The following is a 19,828-nucleotide window of genomic DNA, read 5'->3' as shown; positions in this document are numbered from 1 at the left end:
AAGAGCATTGCTTATGAATTATGAAATAATTCTGTTAAAAATTAGTAGGCTGTACTGACCAACTTCCTTTAAAAAAATTAATAACAATGAGGTGATTTAATAAGTCCTTTTGAAGTTAATTACACTTACTTGTTAGGTAGCATTTTCAAGGTATAGTGAAAGCGCATAAAAGCCAAGAAAATTAAATGAAAGTATGTAAGCTGGACCAGTAACTTGGAACCAATTTAGTGATGAATAAAATGGAAAAAATAACATTTTAATTAACACTTCAAACAATTTTCATCGACTTAAACTTAATACAATATAATTGTACTAGTCAGCATGAGGAATCAACTATAGTGCGAGTTCTCAGTTCAACAATAATGCATTAAATAGCTTTATGGAATGTCAGCTTTTCTGAAACTCCTTTTGGAAAATATGTGTATATGATGTAAAAATTTAGAGATGAAGTAATGATTTGAAAACAGGTCAGAGCAGATTAATTGATCAATGTTTCACAAGGACAAATAAATCTTTCTTCTCTTTGGAACTGGCCTAGACTGACTGGTATTTGTTGGCATTTGTCAGGAAAAAAGGGAAATGTTAAGGATTACTGCTGTTGGATACTATAGCTGAAATTCAGGAGAACATTAAGCAATTAAGCAACTGCGTTAAGCAGTTTTCTTAAAGTCCTGTTAACCTTTAGTTTGCTGAATGCAGGGCTTTTAGCTAACTCTCACATTGCAAGAATTTAATAATAAAGCTTCCATTGCTTGTAATGACACAAGGATAGGGCCTAACTTTGGAAACAGTAAATGTAACTGGAACCCTGTATGCTTTTAAATTACTTTGAATCCCTGCTCCAAGCTACTTCTGAAAGCTTTTTCGATATCAGTACTTTATCTTCTGTTTATGTAAATCAAAAGATGTCGTATCCCTTTGAGTATTTTCTTCACCCCGTGTGTATTTCATATTCACAATGGGGATCTGTGATGTATGGCTGGAGGGAAATACTTTGAGATTTACTCCAAAATCTGATGCAGAATGGTATTCATTTCAAACTGGAGGTGGGCAGAGGTTCCAGGTTATTGTTCAAATATTATCAAAAGCACAGTGATGCAGAAAACACTGAGGCAAAAATTTCCTATTAGTTTTCATACCAGGGAGCTACCATTTGCTGACCATCCGATTTTAGAAATAGTGCCTACAACTGCCCTGCTGTATCTGTCATCTGTTGGGTAGCACTATTCACTGCGTATTGTCATCTGTTGTGTGGCATTGTTTAGCAGCACAGGTATGGAGAACAGGTTTGGAAACAATGATCTCGATGGGTGCATTTATTCTGAGTTTTGAGGCACATACTGAGCCTTTCATCATGGTTCATGTAAAGCCTTAAAAACTTTTAAGTTTGTTTTTGCCTAAGCAAAGTGGCAGTTTAAATTTTAGTCAGTATCTCTTACACGCTTGTAGGTTCATTCCTAATTGTAAAGTATCCACAGTGACTGCTTCAATACTGAAGTGACTAGACTTATTCCCATTATCAATAACCTGTAATTTTAGTTCCTTAACAAAATGTAACTCTACTTCTACATTACGTAGATGATATTCACCTGCTAAAAGGGGGATGTATTTTCAAACCTTGAACAGGAAAACTAGTCTGACACGGTGCATCAGAGGCTTCTTTAGTCATCTTGCCTGCTGAAGGCTATAAGAGCAGAGGAAGCAATATAGTAGTACTTTCTCATACTCTCCAGGCTGTGGCTTGGGGACTCCTCTGCCAGAGATGGCAGCTGTGTATTTAATTACTCTCAGTGAACTCCTCTTCTGTTAATTCTTCTATTTTTTCTAAGCCCATGTAGACACCTAACTTTCATAGATTCTGTAGCAAAGCATCTGCTTAAGTATGTTGTGTTGTGTGAAGAACCACCTCCATTTGTGTTTTCAGTTTGCCATCCTTGTCTTTATTCGGTGGCCACTTTTCTTCTTTTGGAAAAGGCAGAAACTAATTAACCTTCTCAGTTCCACTCCACAGTCCTCTAGACTTCTGGTTGTATCTGCCCCTCTTAAGCTGCTCCTTTTCCAAGCTGTGGAGCCACCACCTGTTTAGACATCCCTTGAGCAGAAGATGTTCCACTCCTTTGCTCTCTTTTTCACCCTTTTCTGTAGCTTTTCCAGTCCTAACATATCTTTCTTCATAAGGGGGGCCAGAACTGCACAAAAAACATAGATAAAGTAATTACACTCTCTATTTCATTCTCTATTTTTTTCCTGACAATTTTCAGCATTCTGTTTACGTTTTTGACCACTAAAAGCTGAACTGAAATTCATGGAACTATCAATTATGACCACCCAGTTTTGCTTCTCAGTGATTATATAAGCTTATAGCCAGTCCTTTAATAGATGAAGCTGGGATTGTTGTTTTTCCCATGGTGTATCACTTTACATTTATTTACATTAGTTTTCATCTATCTTTTTATTATACAATCAGTTAGTTCCATAAGGTCCATCTGTAATTGTTCACAGCTGGCCTTGCTCTTAAAACCCAAACATAATCAGGAATCATAAGCAAATCTAAATAGTATCCGCTTCTCCCTTTTCTACATGGTTTTTGATTCATTCAAGGAACTCCAGTAGTTGTGTAGGTGTGACATCCCTTTATAGAATCTGTGTTGACTCTTCAATAATATATGATATTTATCTGTACTTCTATTAATTCTGTTATAGTTTATTATAGTGCCTGCTTATTTGGACTGTACAGAAGTTAGGCTTTGCTATTTTATAGTTCCCCAATCTCCCTGGAACCCATTTTTAACGATAGGTATTGTATTGACACCCTCCAGTCTTCAGGTATCAAGGTGATTTAGAGAAAGAGGTTACATATCACAGCTATTAGTTCCACTGTTTCATCCTTGAGTTCCTTCTGAACTTGGTTGAATACTCTCATTTTCAGGTGATTTCTTCCTGCATGCGCTGTTGATTTGTTCTGTGGCTGCTTCTATCAGTGCTTTGATTTGAGACAAACCCTTTGGTGTGTTCCCCACCGAGAGGTCTTCTGATGTGAGCCTATTCCATGGTACGCACAGCAAAATCATTTTTTCTCTGTCAGTTTAGTTTCTTAGAGCACTTCTTTTATACCGTGATCATATATTGGTCATATATACTGTTCGGCAGTCTTTCTGCTTCTGATGTGTTTTATAAGGAATTTATTATTAGTTTTAATGTTTTTTGTAAGCTGGTCCTCAGACTTTTTTTGACTGCCTCTTTCTACTGTTACATTTGACCTTCTAGAGTTTATAGTCTTTCTATCTTGAGGCAACTTCAGCTTTTAAAAATAATCTTTATCCTCCCATTAGCTTTGCCACTTCATTTGGTCTTTCTGAAGTTTGTCTTTCTAAAGGGAAGAGGGGAAGATAAATTTGCTCTGCATCTTTGCTAGAGTTTCACTTAATAGTCTCCATGCTAGTGAAAAAAATTAAATTCCTTACCCACCTTTTTACCTTCTCTGTAACAAACTTCCTTATTTTTGAAAACTGATGTTTTATTATATATTCTCTACTATGTATTGCAGCATTTAATGCAATTTCTGTACCTTGAGCACTCCAAATCTGAAAGGATCAGGCATCCTCTTTGTTTAAGTGGGAGAGAGAAATCACCTATTTGGGGAAGGAAAGGAAGAGGGGAGTAGAGAAGGCATATTTGGAACAAAATTAGCTGGGAAAGACTCCTGTTTCTTTTTTGTTTAAAAAAGAAGACAATTTTTATGAGTTTCTTTTGTAATGATGTTTTTGGATTACTCATGTAGGCCAAATTATTCAAGTGAGCTGTTCATTCCTTCCATGCTTTTAAAGGCAATATGCTAACTTCTTTTAAAAATATAGCCTAAGGGAAAGCTATAAAAAAAAAAAAAAACCCTAAAATCTTTGTGTGCTTGCTGTCACTTACTGGGGAAACACCATACTAAGTAAAATGCTGCTACTTAATAACCCCTCTGTTCTGGATGCAAAGCAGCATCTAAATCTTCTGGATCCCACCTCTGGCAAAAGTCATATATTTAAAATCAAAGTAATATAAAATTTCTTGAAATTTACAAAAAACCTTTAAAGTTAATAAGGAAAATGACTAGCTTTCAAGATTATAGTTCATTGTGAAAAAGCTGTTCATATCATAATAACTAAGAACTATAGACATTTTAAAAAAATTCAAATGATAAAGACCAAAATGTTTTCTTGAATTGTATTATATTTCCAGTCACAATTAAGGACACGACTGTATCATAGAATAAGCATGCTTACAGCTCTAATAAATAGTGTGATCAAAGGATAGGAAATAAGCTTCTTCATCCTCTTAGACATCTTTGAAAATCCCAGGCCAAGTCAATAACATGAAACATTACACAAGATCTAATGAAATGTATTTCAGATTATGAGGAACAGTTTACTTGTTTTTGCTTCATCAGAATAGAAAAGTTGATTTTATTTTAAGATTTTAATTTATTTTGAGGAAAAAAACTCTTAGGAATTAGCAGGGTTTTTTTGTTTTATTGTTTTCTGGTAAGATCTAATTCTTGATATGACAGGACTGTTATCTATTTTAAATCTTTCAGGGAAAAGGAATTTCAGTAGAGTTTCACTGATCCAGTGTCTCTGATAACCAGAATTTTTGCTGTCTGCATACCTCATCAGCAGTCCTAAGTCATGGCAGTAACTTTATTTATATGGGAAAAGCATTGCAGTGCTTTAAATATGAGCCTCCTGAGTTAAAAACAGAAAACCACTCTGCAAGAAACTTAAGAAGAACAGATGGGGAAGGTATTCCTTTTGGGGAAGAGTCTGAAAAAAGAATGGTTGAGGATCTGCATCAGTGGGAAGTTAGCATGTTTTAACTTTGGCTCAAGACTCGGAGTCCTTAGTTGATTAAATTCCTGTTGACTGCAGTGTTTGTTTTCCTGAAGAGTTTCATCTTTGGCTCTAGAAGGCAAAACATTCTTCTGTTTGAAACAAGGGAAAACTGAAAAATGGAACCTTTTGAGTATGTTTAATATTTTTAATAAGATTATACAATAACTTATTTTTCCACAATCTGTTTAAAAAGAGATTTGCATTACTTAACACAGCATTATTCATGTTAAGGAAATTGCATCTGAAGAGAAAAATACTAGTAAATACTATATGCTTTTATGGAAACCTTCAAATTTCTGACACCCTTTCCTTGTATTCTATTCTGAAAAAGTTTGGTTTTGGTGATGAAGAGAGGGAAAATTCCAATAAATGTGATTAACTAGCTTAATAAAACAAGATAAATGTGTGACCCACTACCATTTCATAATAAATTATCTGTACAAATGTCATTTATTGTTTTCAGCTTTAGGAGAATGTTTTAAAAATAGGTATTTCTCATCAGCTATGCTTAAAATTTTAATTTAGTAATATTGCAATTCTTAAACATCAAAAATTATTAAAATGTCTTTAAGATGAGATAACGAAAATTATTTTAGCATGTTCTAAGTTATTCTAAATTGTGACAGGATAATTTATTATAATCACAGTTCAGTTGGGTAGGACTTCAACGACATATCATCTCTTTAATAGGCTCCTACAGTATGTACAAGTTTTGATAATGACATATTCAGGCCTATTTACCATTTTGATTCCAAGAATCATTTTTGTGTATAACCCTACCCTCTGTTGTGTAATGGTTTGTGCTTATGAATACATAACAGAAATAATAGAAAAGGTTTTCTGTGTATAGATTGCTTAAATATGAATAACTTCCAGTGTGTGCAAAATAGTATTGATTCTTGGGAGGCGTAGAACTGTATCAAAAATACAGCACAAAATAAATAATCCTGTTCTTGTCCTGCAGATATATTTAGCTTCCTCTCACACTGAAAACCTGATTCTGAAAAGTGTTAATCTTAATAGTATTTTGGAATGCTTTGTTCAAAATGACGTAAGACGCATGCAGTTTTTTTTTCTTGTTTAGTATGAGTTCATGTTTGGCACATTTTGCTGTCTTTTATTTACTGCGAACACAGGGAATTTAAATTGGGTGGATAAGTAGAGCTAGTTCTATTAGAACTGTTGCAAGCAAAGCACAAGAAGGCTTGGCAGCATAATCTTTTTGCCTCCAATTTACTCTTCCATCTGTTTAATCTGTAAACTAATTGAGCAGTACTGGATTGAGTTTCTGAATTTTTCTCTTCTCCATATGTAAGAAATGACTAATAATGAATAGTTTAATTAACGAGCCAGGCAGCTAGTGGACTAAAGAGTATGATGTTAGTTCTAGTAATGAGACTGTTTTGGAAGTTTGGTTGCTGTGGTTTGTAGCCAGTTTGGTTCAGCAGAACTTTCATGTAAATGGAAGACTGAAAAGATATAATGATCCTTGTTAGTTTGGTATCACCACCCCTCAGAATTTCAGTGAAAAAAGGCAAAAAAGGCAAGAAAAACTCATATACAAAATAGAATTTGCTCTCTGATGCAGATGCAGTGGTCTGTTTATTTCAAAAGGAATTTATAAGTAGAACATTGACTTCCCAAATTGTTGTGCGCTTATTACTGAGTATATTTAATACTCTGATACTGATAATTTAGCCATGAACATAGATATATTCTGTGGTGAGAAAATTATTTAAAAATTAATAAAATTTATCCTATCATGGATATTTGCTCAGAGCACAAGGAGAGGTTCCCCTTTGAAATTATGCAACTTGCACTTAATCTACTTGGAAGATATATACTTCATCAAAAGAATGAAAGTGTTACTTCTGAAAGTAACAAACACTAAATCTTTATGTGAGGTAAAAATTGATAGGAGGAATTAAATACACTTATTATATAGCAAGGGATAAATACTATAACCAACTGAAGATAGTCTGTTCATGTTACATAAATATTGAAATTTGAAATGTTGAAGGTTAACATCTAGAAAATCTACAGAAGGTGAATGTTATGTCTTTGATCCCCAGGTCCTCCTCCCAGACAGCTTTCTCATGTAGGGAGGACATCTTAGATAATGTCTTAGATAAATAAGGATATATGCGTTTTCTCTCACTTTTATAGAACAGTGATTTCCAAAACTTGAAACATCTCTTGGAGTTCGTAAACATCACAGGACATCTATGCATACCTTCCACTCCAGCTCTGAGTTCTCCTGCTTTTCCTCGGTCGTATCCCACTGAAGGAGTTTGTTTTATGACTTGTTTGTTTCCTGTATGAAGAATTAGATGAGGACACTCCGGTGGGTGGAGCTGGGGCCACACCTCTTGACCTACATGGGTCATCTGAGAATTAGTGATCAGAGTGCCTGAAGTTGGCAAAAACTCAGGTTGAGATAGCTGAGTTGACTATTAGGCATAAGACTATATATGTATCTCATAGCCACAAGGCCTGTTTCAGTAGTTCAATACGGGAAAAAATAGGTTAACTGTAATTATTGGCCATTATTGTTGCATAATTGGTATTGTATATGTGTCTGAAGTGATTTATCTTCATTTTCTAAGAGAGTATTTCTCACATTTTACATATGCAAACTCTTATGAGAACTCATTTATCAGTTTTTATGAATCACAATTTTGTGTGTTGTGAAAACATATCTGAAATAGATGTGAAAGAAGCCATGTTAGTCACTGAAGCAATGCTGTATCAGTATAGTACAGCCAACAGCTTAGACTGCCACAGTAGCAAAGACATTTTATTCTGATTGCCTTTTTTCCACTTTTTTATGTTAAAGACATGCAGAGGAGAGGAAAAAAGTTGTTTCAAAGTGAAAAAGTGAACACTGAAGCTTTGAAATGCGGTGTTCCAAATAGAAAAAAGTGACAGATTGAATTGATGGTAATCAAAATAGCTGTAGAAGGAAATACACTTGAAAAGATAACAGTCAGACAGGAGAGACTGCCTGAACATTCAGAATAATACTATTTCAAATATAATCAAGAAAATAGAACCAGATTTTCAAAAGCAATCATTCCAGAACAGTGGAGAGGAGAGAGTTAAAGTGTCAAATAATAGCAGTGGCTTATGCAGCTATTTCCTCTTAAATCCCAATTGCCAGATTTTAAAATTGAGTTACATATACTGGCTTCAGGCTGAAATGTATAAATAGATCTAACCTGAGAAAATATGCCTGTTTTACCAGGGCTTTGAAACCCTGTACTATATAGTTTTGACTTGCTGCATCACAGCTAAGAAAATAGCTTCTTCAATGTAACAAGCACATGCAGCTGTCACAGGAAAGTTTTTCCATCTGCATCTACCTTGCCCGCAGACTATCATTCTTTTAATTATAGGTAAAATAATCTCAGTGGGTATTGTTTGTAAAAAATCCTTTAGGAAAAAATAAAAGCTGTCTAAATGTAGTTATTGTGGCTGACACACTGTTCCCTGTACGTTCCCTGATCCACACAAGTGGGAAAAAAGCAGTCTTTTGAGCGGATGGAACAAATGTTCATTCCAACAAGAGTACAGAGATTCAGAAAAAAGGCTGTGGTTTGACAAACTAAACCTTTAAAGGAACTAGAAAGGCTTCTCAGTTTAGTTAACGGTTTTATTTTTTCGTTCTGAAATAGTTATGTATTTTCTTCTTGGGAGCCCAAGATGCCATCAACAACAAAATCAGTTACACAGGAATAAGAGATAACAATCTGAAGTTACATAGTGTTGTAACTCATTCCTCTAATCTAAAGTATTATTCATCAGTCTGGTAATTCTTCTGAAGGTGTTCTTAGAGAGGTAGGTTTGTATGTATATATAGTAGAACCCCAATTCCAGAATGGTGTCTCTGGCTGCATAGAAGTATGAATGAATGGTTTATTGCAGTGAATACAGAATTTACCTAAGAAGTAAATTGCTAAGTTAACTTTTTTAAAAAATATTTTCCTAAGAATATCTAAATTCCTTATTCTGAAAGCAAAATTTAATTTTTTTGCAAAGCAGAATATTTTTGCCAACATGGGACACCATTCTGAATGTTGCTAAATACTGAGTGAAATAATACAGTTTTTGAGTAGAAGGAAAATATTTTATATATCTGTGTGCATGTATGCCCATATTAAAATAAACACAGACACTCATCTGGGCATACGCTGAAGGTCTATGTAGAGTGTAGCCAATAGACTGAAAGAGCTTTGAAGCGCCTGCTATTAAGAAGAATATCAGTTCTTAAAACTTTGTTTCGCCTAAGCCAGATTCAGTAGAGTCTCCGTTTCAGTTCTGCACTGTAAAATATTGATGAGATAGAGAAGCAGAATTTGGCACCCTATCTGGCTTTATTATAAAGTCAGTTCTTTGGAGATGCTAGGATTTGTTCTTGTCCTGGTATTTATCACATCTCTTAACAGAACAGTTTATAGATCTGTAGCCCCTATAATACTGAACTGTTATATATTAGTACACACAGCATTTGGCTGCATGAGAAAATATTGACATATTGGTTATATGAAAGTCTTATGTTTTGTTTTATTTTTAATCTAAATCAAGCTTCTATTATATTTGTGATTAGTTCCAGGCTAATGTAATTTCTGTATGGCTATGCAGAATTGCTTTTGTTGTAACAGACAAAGGTGGAGAGGGTTAACTGCTTTTTTAACATTATTTGCATGGAGAAAAATTAGAGAGTGGCATTATAGGAGTCGGCCCTTACTCTTAGATCAGTAACTCCTTATATTTTTCACATATCATACTACTGTCCTGAAAACTCTTCTAAAAAAGCAGAGATTGATGAGTTCATGGAGCACATGAGAGACCAGGTTTTCCGATTTGTCCACTTTTGTTGCCCAATAGTGTCTCTTGGGAGTTTGCAGTAAGCTTAAATATCTTGATATACTGCAGCAAAAAGGTAGAGAAGTACCACTGTGAAGCTGATCTGTTTCTCAGAGGGTGATGTGGGAGTAATAGACACAGTGTCAGGTTCATGAAATAATCTTCTGTATTTAGTTAGTCTAAAATCCTGAATACTCCCGAAATACTTGAATTCTAGTTACAGCATCAGATTTCAAAGCTATGAAATTGAACAAAGATATTTTGGTTTAGGAAGGGGGAAATAATACTGTAGGTCTGTATGTCAGAGTGGTACAGATCTTCATAAAAAAGATTCTTGAATGTAAATGGAAGAAAGTGATTGTGGCAAATCCTTACCAGACTTGAATGAATAATTTACAACATAGAACTTAATTTCACCTAAAACATTTTGAATAGGAAATGCAATTACAAACAGTAAATATCATGCTAACAATTATTTCTTACTTTAGTCAGTTGTCTTAGGGACAGATCTCTAGTGTATTTTAGTCACCTGGAATTTATCATCAATAAAAACTAAATACTGCTTTATTTCACAGATGTTTACTATCAATTGCACCATTTTATAGGTCTATGTATTACTAAATTCACTGAGACAGGTACACTGAGATAAGGTAAATGACAGTGGAAAGGTCTTTATAATGTCCTTCCTAATGTTCTACACTGCTATATAAGTAGTTAAAAAACCTCACTGAATTGCTGATGACAGGATCAGGGATCATGAAGTACCAAAATGTGCTGCAGTGCAAGTTATTAACATAATCTTCCCAGTTAAATAGAAATGGATGTATTCAGTGGAACATTCCAAGTGTTTGGGTGGCATGCCTGGAAAGTAAATTCCAGTGCTCCTAAGATTAATACCAAAATACTATTATACAGGATTAGCAGATTAGCTCAGTGGTCAAGCTACTCTAATCAAAAGTCTCTGGATGCAAGTTAGAGCTGCTTCCAAGGGCAGCAAAACCCTTGTGGTGGACAAATTGTCTTTTGTACAGTGTCTAGGAAATCCTGAAAGATGCTGTGATTTTCCCTTTTTTTAAGCAGAAAACATAAAGTAAAGGGAAATGGATATTGCTCACCATGTCCTAGGCATATTCTGATTATGTGCTGGAACAAAGAAAACATTTTTAGTGATCTAACTGTGCTCATGTTAAAAACATTATGAGATAGAATAGGACTTCCTTTGGAAGCACAGAGCATATAGGGTTTGATCAAATATTGGCAATGTGTATGTGTTTTTAGTGAATCTTTATTTCTTAGTAATTTAGATCACCACTCCATGCTGATTGGAGGAAAACAGCATATGGAGACTTACTTTGGGTGATTTTCACAATTACCTGAAAATACATAGAATAAATTAGTAAAATCCTGGAGGAGTTCTAGACATAGATATCTTTTGTAGGCAAAAAATACCCTGTCAGAGTGTTTTGTAAGCCACTGCAATTCAGGTGTGTAAGGAGAAATTGGGAGATGTAGCATCTTAAACTGTTGTTTTAATCATTTATTACTTATATTGTTCCAGCAGTATTGGTCACAAAAAAGAAGTATACAAGAGGTGGAAATTGAACAGGCTACAATAGAGGAATATGGAGACATTGCCTGGGCATTCTGTGATAGTGTTAGGAAAGCCATAGCTCAAGTTCAGTTGAGTATGGCAAGTGACATCAATGGCAACAAGGCTTCTACCATTACATTAGCAGTAGAAGGATGAGCAATAACATGTGGGTCTGGTGCTGAATGAGGTGAGTGATTTAGCGACAAGCAGATACAGCTAATGCTGAGGGTAGTGAATGCCTTTTTTTTATGTTGGTTTTCACCGACAAGGTTTCCCAGCCTTTGTGTCTAGTGTCAGTGTTCAAGGAGGAGAGGAACTACAAGTAATGGAGGAGGATCAAGTAAGGAATCTTTTGAGAAATTTCAACCAATACAAGTCCACAGGACCTGATAGGATGCATCTTGAGGGTGAGAACTCTTTTATATCATTGTAAGGCTACTTTCTATCATCTTTGAAATGTCTTGGAGACTGCTGAAGATTCCCAGTGATTGGAAAAAGGCAAATGTTACAGCCATTTTTAAAAATGAGCAAGAATAATCTGAGGAACTACAGGCCAATCAGCCTCACTTTGGTCCATGGGAAAATTTTGGAGTGAGTCCCCTTGGAATCCATTTTTGGGTATGTGAAGGAGAATAAGGTGATTGGGAATGGCCAACATGGATTTATCCAGGGTAGATTGCCTTCTATGATAAAATGATGAGATCTGTGGATGTGGGGATGGCAGTGGATATTGTCCACTTTGACTCTAGCAAGGCTTTTGACACACTCCCCTACAGTGTCCTTTTATCCAAATTGAGATATTATGATCTGGATGGATGAACAGCTAGATGGATGAGAAACTGGTAGGATCATTGGTCTCAAAAGATAGTGGTTAATGATTTGCATTCTATGTGGAGACTTATTACAAGCGAAGTTCCTTAGGGGTCTGTCCTGGAACCTATCTTGTTTAACATCTTTATCAGTGGCCTGGAGAAGGAGACAGAGCTCACTCTCCAGTTCAGCGTTGTTGCTCAAGGGCAGGGCTACCATTCAGGGGAGCCTAAACAGTCTAGAAGAATGGGCCAGCAGGAATCTCTTGAAATCCATCAAGGACAAATGGAAAATCCTGCACCTGGAATGAACTGATCACCTTCAGTGACACTGGGTACTGGTAGGGGAGCAGTTCTGCTGAAAGGGACCTGGGGGTGTTGGTGGACAGCTAGCTAAACATAAGTCAGAAGTGCATCCTGCCAGTAACGCAGGCGAACGAGCAGCATCCTGGGCTGTATCAACAGGACTAAAACCAGTAGACCAAGGGAAGTGAGGGCCTTCTAGTCAGTACATGTTAGACCACAGTTAGAATATTGCATCCAGATTTGGGCTAGCCCGGAACAAGAAAGACACTGATAGACTGGAGTGAGTTCAGTGGAGGGCCACCAGGATGGCCAGGGGCCTGGAGCATTTGCCCTTTGAGGAAAGGCTGAGGGAACTGGGCTAATTCAGCCCAGAGAAGAAATGGCTTCAGGGGGACCTAATAGCAGCTTTCCAGTACCTATGAGGAGGTCATCAAGAAGATGTTTCCAGGCTCTCCACTGAGAAGAATTGCAGGAGAATGGAAGACAGCAGCCATAAATTGAAAAAGAAAATTCACTGGATACAACAAAAACTTTTTTCCCCATGGGGACAGTGAGGCAGTGGAACTGGCTGCCCAGAGAGATTGTGCAGTCTCCATTTTTCGATATTTTCAAAACCTGACTGCATAAAGCCCTGAGCAATCAGGTCCAAATTCAGTGCTGACCCTGCATGAAACAGGGAGTTGGACAAGATAATGTCCTGAGATCCTTTCAAACCTGAATTATTGTATGATTCTAATCCATAGATTACATTCCTGGACTACAGTCCCCATTATACTAATAGCTACACCATAGAGAAAAGAGAGCTAATGCCTGCCCTGGAGAACTTTCAAGCAACTCTAGAACAGAAGACAAACAGGGAAACCAAGTGACAGTATTGGTGATTGGTCAGAATATTGGACAATCTAATAAGTTATTAATTTTTTTTTTGACATCGTGGCACAAAGCTCTCTAAACAAAATAATGATGCAGCTTTATGGATGTTTGTAAGGAGTATATCCTAAGTATGAAGTGTAAACTACAGAAAGCATAAAAATTAAGAAAGTGCAAGTGTGCAATGGAAGCTAATACTGCGGCCCAACTAGAAAGATGAATCATTCTCAGTAGTGATTCTTGTGTGGGGAGAAATTATAGGGAGGAAGAGGTGGATGCTGACATCAGGAGAATAAATGGATGTGGAGAAAATTTGATAGGAGTTAGGATGAGTGGGATGGAATGAAGATCAGATAAACCTCAAGAAAAACAGAAGAAAACATTCCACACATACCTATAAAGAATTTTCAACAGATAAATCAAGTGGCTGATGATAACTTCTCTCTTTGCTTCTCTCATTTCTCCCATTTCTAAGCAGGAGAGAATGCTAATCCTTTCCAGTATTGGACACTGATGTCTTTAGGTAAAAAATATCGTCTGAAGCACAACACAATATTAAAACAAGGATAATGACTGGTTCAGAGTAGTCTTGAGGGACTGAACTCTGCTTGTGCAGTTTCTTACCTGGTTTTTGTTAGTGGATTTTTTCATGTAATGGTGTCTTCTGGATATTATTTGCAAATAACTCTGTCTTCCTAATTTAAATGTTTAAATTATTACTACTTTATTAACTGAGATATTCAGGACAAAGACAGGATTAATGGTATGTGTATAGCAGGTATTTGGCAAATGAATCATTGTTAATAATTTAGAGTCTGTTTATCGATTTTCATTTAAGAAAAAAACACAAAGTAAAATAAATGTGAGAAGCAGCCTTTGTCTCATTTTTGCAGGGAGACAGAGTTGATTTACTAGCTAAAATTGTAGTAAATTTAACAAAGCTGCTTGTATATAGTGAACATATTGCAAAGCAGTCAGAATAACTTGTCTATTAAATCAGAAGGATTTAATAAACAATCTTTAGATGTATTTCTCAATATTATTTTAGCTTCTATAGACACAGTTTATAGGTATATTCATCAATCATTTTAACCTGTGTTATTATGCAACTAAAAGTATTGTGTTTTCATTTCATTCTAAGTGAACTTAAATATTTAATTAACAGGAAAAAAAAACTGATACTTTACATTTTGTTTTCATCATGGATTCATGGATATGATCTAAATTAAATCTATAAAAATTATAAATTATGTCGCACTGAGCAGCAGTAATATGAAATTGGAAAGATTAGCTTGTTTACTACTCTTGCTTATCTTTACTGTTTAGGTTTATTTGTTCTTTGTTTCAGAGTTGTTAGTTTGCACTTTCAGATTTGTAAGTAAATGTCACATAATGCTGTACTCTACTGAAGATAAGCTATAATATGCACAGGTGGGGCTAATCTATTTGACATACTGCCCTTTCTTTTCCTAAATCTTCTGGAGCCTTGCCTGGCTGCGATTATGAAGCAGGTATTGCAGAGCACAGTTGAGGATTTAAAGCGTATTAGGACTCCAGTTCTGCTTCCAAAGTTAAATCAATGTCATATAAGATGATTCCCTTTAGGATTTTTGTGTCTGCAATGTAAGTGTAATAAGAATTAGAGAGTCACCTGAAAAGAAATGAAGACAGTACACCTAATCATCTAATTCAACTCCATTTTCTGGAAGCATCCATGCTTCATCAAAAAGGTCGATGAAGATTTTAGCATGGTCATTCCTGAGGTAATAGAATGCGTTATTAGCAAATGGTAGCACAGTTTCTCACTTCTCTCCTGTGCACAAAACAGTCTTCTTTTAAATAAGAGCTGTCTAAAAACAGGCTATAAAAATTTTCCAGCTTATACAATGTTCCATTCTTTGCATGTGTTCAGAAATATACCGAATCTTTCATAGGTATTTCAAAGAGGCTGTTAAAAAAAAAAAAAAAAAAAGTTATAGCCACATATGTACTCATTCTGTGCCTATGCATAGTTTTTGTCATTTAAAATGTGTATTTTTGTTTCTTGTCCCTCATGTTTGGAGCATGAGCATATCAGTAGTCATGTATCTGTCATGATTTCAGTTTTTCTCAACTATTTTTGTGAGAGAAATGAATTATTTCAGTAATTATTAATATCTGGCCATGGGACCTGGCATTAAAATGAATTGCCTCTTCAGAGCTATTAACAGCCAGTTTTCTGGAAGTGGACTTTTGGAGCTGAAGTGAAAAGATTAAATTCTTTGCAACTCTTCCCGGAGAGTTCAGCACTGAGACAGGCTTCTCTATCTTTCCCTCAAGATTTTGTGTTGATAAGCATTGAGAGCTTCAAACACAAGCACTCATATCAAAACAATAGGCTCCATGATAGGAGACCAGCAGGGAAAAAGAATATATTCCTCAGCAGTTTACCCACATCACAGGAACACAAGAAGTTGGATAAGCTGGCCTCCTCTGTGTCTCTTCCTCCACTGACACTAGAAAAGATTTTCTGAGATCACTTTCTGGGATAGGTTTCTTAAGTGAATTTCCCCAGTGTTCTACCTCGTGGTCTGAATGTTGGATTGCTTTTATCACTTTATCTCTTCTGTGAGAGAGACCCTGAATATAAGTTTTACGATACGCTTACCCAGCAAAATGGACTTTTCTCTTGTCTTGGTATCTAGGCTAGGTCTGCTCTTCCTGTAAATCTGTTTCACTATGAGAGACCGCATTTTCTACCATTCTAAATTACTTACCCGACCAAAAGGAGTTTTATCTCTCCCTTTGTTCAGTTAAAGAGCCATCACTTACCTGTGGTGTGATATCTTGATTTTGTAACAAAGTCTTCAGATTCTCGAAGGATTAGTTATGTTGTTTCTACCTGTGAACGTTCTGTATCCCTGTGGAAGACAGAATCTGAACCTGATGTCCCTGACCATCTGCCCTCTACTGATTTACTCAAAGTTGCACTCTACTACACTTATGTCACTGAAAATGTCTTTTTTGATGCCAGTTACCTCTGTCAGAAGGATGAAAAAGATTCAGACTTTCTAGTTCATCTACCATATACCATGTTCTTTCTGGATAAAGTATCCTAGAGAATCTATTTACAGATGTTCAAAGATGATTTCAGAATTCCAGCTGAGTCAGGGAATTAATTTACCTCTCTTTTTTCTAATCTTCATGCATATAGGACTGAGTCAGTGTCATTTGGGAGGGACGGGGGTTGGAAGGGGTTTTCTCATGCTTTCTTGAAATATTTCAAAATGCTCCCAAGGCAGTTCCTTTGAAAGCTAAACGTCATTATAATCTCTATGCAGAGATTCTAATTGGATAATTATTGTTATGACCTCCAAAGTAGTCCTGGAAGTGAGTGCGCTTCTCCAGAGTTCAAACTAAATGGGAGCCGCCACTAAGAAACGTACGTCTCTGACAAGTGCCAAGGTGCCACCAGGTGTTCCATTGACAACTTATCAAATCTCTTACCATCATCAATGAATTCTGGAATGAAGGTGCAGAGTAATCCTCCTTTTTTCATTTTCTTTCAATGAAAGATTCTGAGATAAACCTCCAGTGTTACTGTGCATATGGTAGATATGTGCATACCTATCACTTGATGACTAAAGAGATGTTCTCTACTAGTAGCTCAAATTCTTTGAGATGTGTGATCCTTGCATATACATCACTTCCAGCTTGCTCTCCACCTTTCTCAAAGTGCTATCATGACTATCTACTTCTGAAATTCTGCCGATAAGAGGGGTCAGAGATTGTTTTCAGTTCTTTCTGTCCTATGTTTATGAGCCGACTGTGGCTGGTGAAAACAACAAAACAACTCTGGTCTCCCATGATGCACAGAGTGAATATACTTGTGAACTTCACATCTCATAAGGGTAACAAATGCTCACAGGTTACTCAAAGGAAACTTTTATGTTCTCTTCTTACCTCTTTCAGCAGGGAAGATCCAGCAAAAGTCACCTCATTATTTCTTCCTTACTGATTTTGTATTTCTTGTCTAGAATGCTCATGTATTTGAAGCCTGTAATCAAGCTCCAGGAACACAAGCAGGTTTATTAGATATCACTGAAGTCAAAGAACGAAGGGTTGCCAGTTTGAAAGAGGAAAGGAGAGATAAAAAAGATAACCTTTTAGATGAGAAATTGTCTGACATTTCATATTGCTTTAGATCAAGAGACGTATGCAGTTTTTATTTAGCATTCCTCTGTAAAGTAGATGCTCTAAAGACTGTGTTGAGCCTCTCTTAGCAACAATCTAGATTTCCAGTATTACTAAGGCATTCTACAATAAATAATTGTGGTAGGGACACAAAAATGTCTTTCAAATTTGAAATTGCCCACTAGATAGTGCTTGCTTTGGTGCAATCCGTAGTGCATTTTGCTTAATTAGCATTGTATTTTTCTCTGTCTTTTCAGGGGGGGAAAAAAAAAAAGAACAGATTACATTGCATGTACTGCCCCAGAAGTCCAAAAATGTTAATCAAATTTCATAATCTAATTAGACTCTTTCATTTTCTAATATTAGTGCTAGCTTGCAAATCTAAACAGCATTAGCAGTTTCAGTTCTTTGAACCTGCAGTCTCCAAACCTAATTCAGTCTGCATAAATACAGATTAAATATCTTGTTTTATGTTATAAAAGATGAATTACCTTAATGTGATGAGTCGTCTGACTTACCTACTTTTTCCAGAAGTACTAGTGCTCTAGTAAAATGTCATAATCAGTGAAGTACTTTTATGTATTTTATTTTTCTCCAGGAATGTAGTTTATGGGGAAAAGAAGGCTCCTATCTTTTTATCTAATAAATAGATAATGGAAATGGAATGGAAAAATGAATAATTCTTCAATTCTGTTCCACAACCTTTGTAAAAAATAACAGGTTTGTCAGACATCTGCTTCTCATTGGATTCACAATGAAAATATTTCTCTTGCTGCTTGTAACAAATGAAGCATCAGCAGCAAGGTACACTACCAAAGGGCTTAAATTGTTACAAACTCCAAATGTGGGTGACTGCAAAAGTATTGTTGCTCCTTAGTCCTTATTTAGTTTTAGTTGTTGATGCTTCCCATGTTCCTAAGGCATGCCTGCATACTTAAGGAACATGAACACCTGCCATTAGTTCAAGTGGTGCTATTTTGTCAAGGTAGTTAAGAATGTTTGATTTCATTATGCTTTTTTTCAGTAGATTAAGTATGAAAGAAAACAACACACTCGTGTTAGTGAAATAATTATATATATGTATACTTAGGCCTCAATGAAATTCATTCAGTATTCATTTTATCTTGTCACAATAATCTGGATAGTATTGATTTGTATGTTAGATGCTAAAGACCACAATTTTTCCTCATGTCAAATCTCTGACTAATTTAGTTTGCCTTAAGTAGAAATCAAAAAATGGACAATTTACACTATCTCATGTTCATAGGTATTCATTTTTATTACAAATAAAAGTAATACAAATAAATATTTTCAAGTTGCATTTATAATTAAACACTTGGATAAAATTAGTTCTATTCATATCCTCTAACAATTATACTCAATTTTTCATGGTGATAACAGGGGAAAAAAGGCTTCCTTATGGAGACTAGGTTCTTCAGGTTGATTTGATACATGAAAGTGTTTTTGCAGTCATATGACATCTTTAGCAGGATTGAAGAAGTCTAGAGAAGACACACTTATTCAGAGGAACAACACTCTAAATACGTTAAGTGAATGAGGCCTCTACAAGCTGATTAGTACAAAGCTCAAAGGTGTTGTAAGGACTGATAACCAGTCACCTGGGAGGAGCAGCTTCCATATAAGCTGTTAAAAAGGAAACTCTCTCTTCTTAGCTCCAGCCCTAACCAAGAAAGATGTATTTCTACCTCTTTTTAATAGGCTTCATTTCTTTTTAATAAACTTTTTTCAGGGAAAGTTTCACATATAACTCCAGTTTCTATACTTGAAACAGAAACATCTTCAGAGTTTGGTTATTCCCTGTGATGCTTCTCTGATAGTGCTTTGATTCAGATTCATTGTGTTTTAGAGCTTGCAGCCAAGACTATTCTAAAACGTTATTGCTTCCTTGAGTCAATTTTCTTAATCAGTCAGCGGTGGAGCTGAAACTTAAGTGCTCTTCAAGTCCCAGACATTGCTAGTAGTCACAATATTATTCCTGGAAACAAACAAAGAAAAAACCTCCAAAACTAAAACAAACAAATGTATATTATATATGTGGACATGCAGTTAATTAATTAACGTTAGCAATTGTTACACAGCCTGTCCAAATTGTGGAAAGGAACAACTATTCATTTAACTCTCCCTGAATTTCTTGAGGCTATGACCTGCATGCTTAATCATAATGGATTAGATCAGTTAAATAAAAGCAGTGATTATTTATTAATTTCTTAGTTCAGTAGGCAATATAAATATTCATAAAAATTAAATTTATGTTTAAAGATCACTGCAAATTTCTGAGGAATCCCTTATAATTAATAAAATATTATTTTTATTTT

This window comes from Apteryx mantelli, chromosome 1 (assembly GCF_036417845.1).
Source record: "Apteryx mantelli isolate bAptMan1 chromosome 1, bAptMan1.hap1, whole genome shotgun sequence".
Taxonomy (NCBI): domain Eukaryota; kingdom Metazoa; phylum Chordata; class Aves; order Apterygiformes; family Apterygidae; genus Apteryx; species Apteryx mantelli.
Note: the sequence above shows the minus strand (reverse complement) of the source record.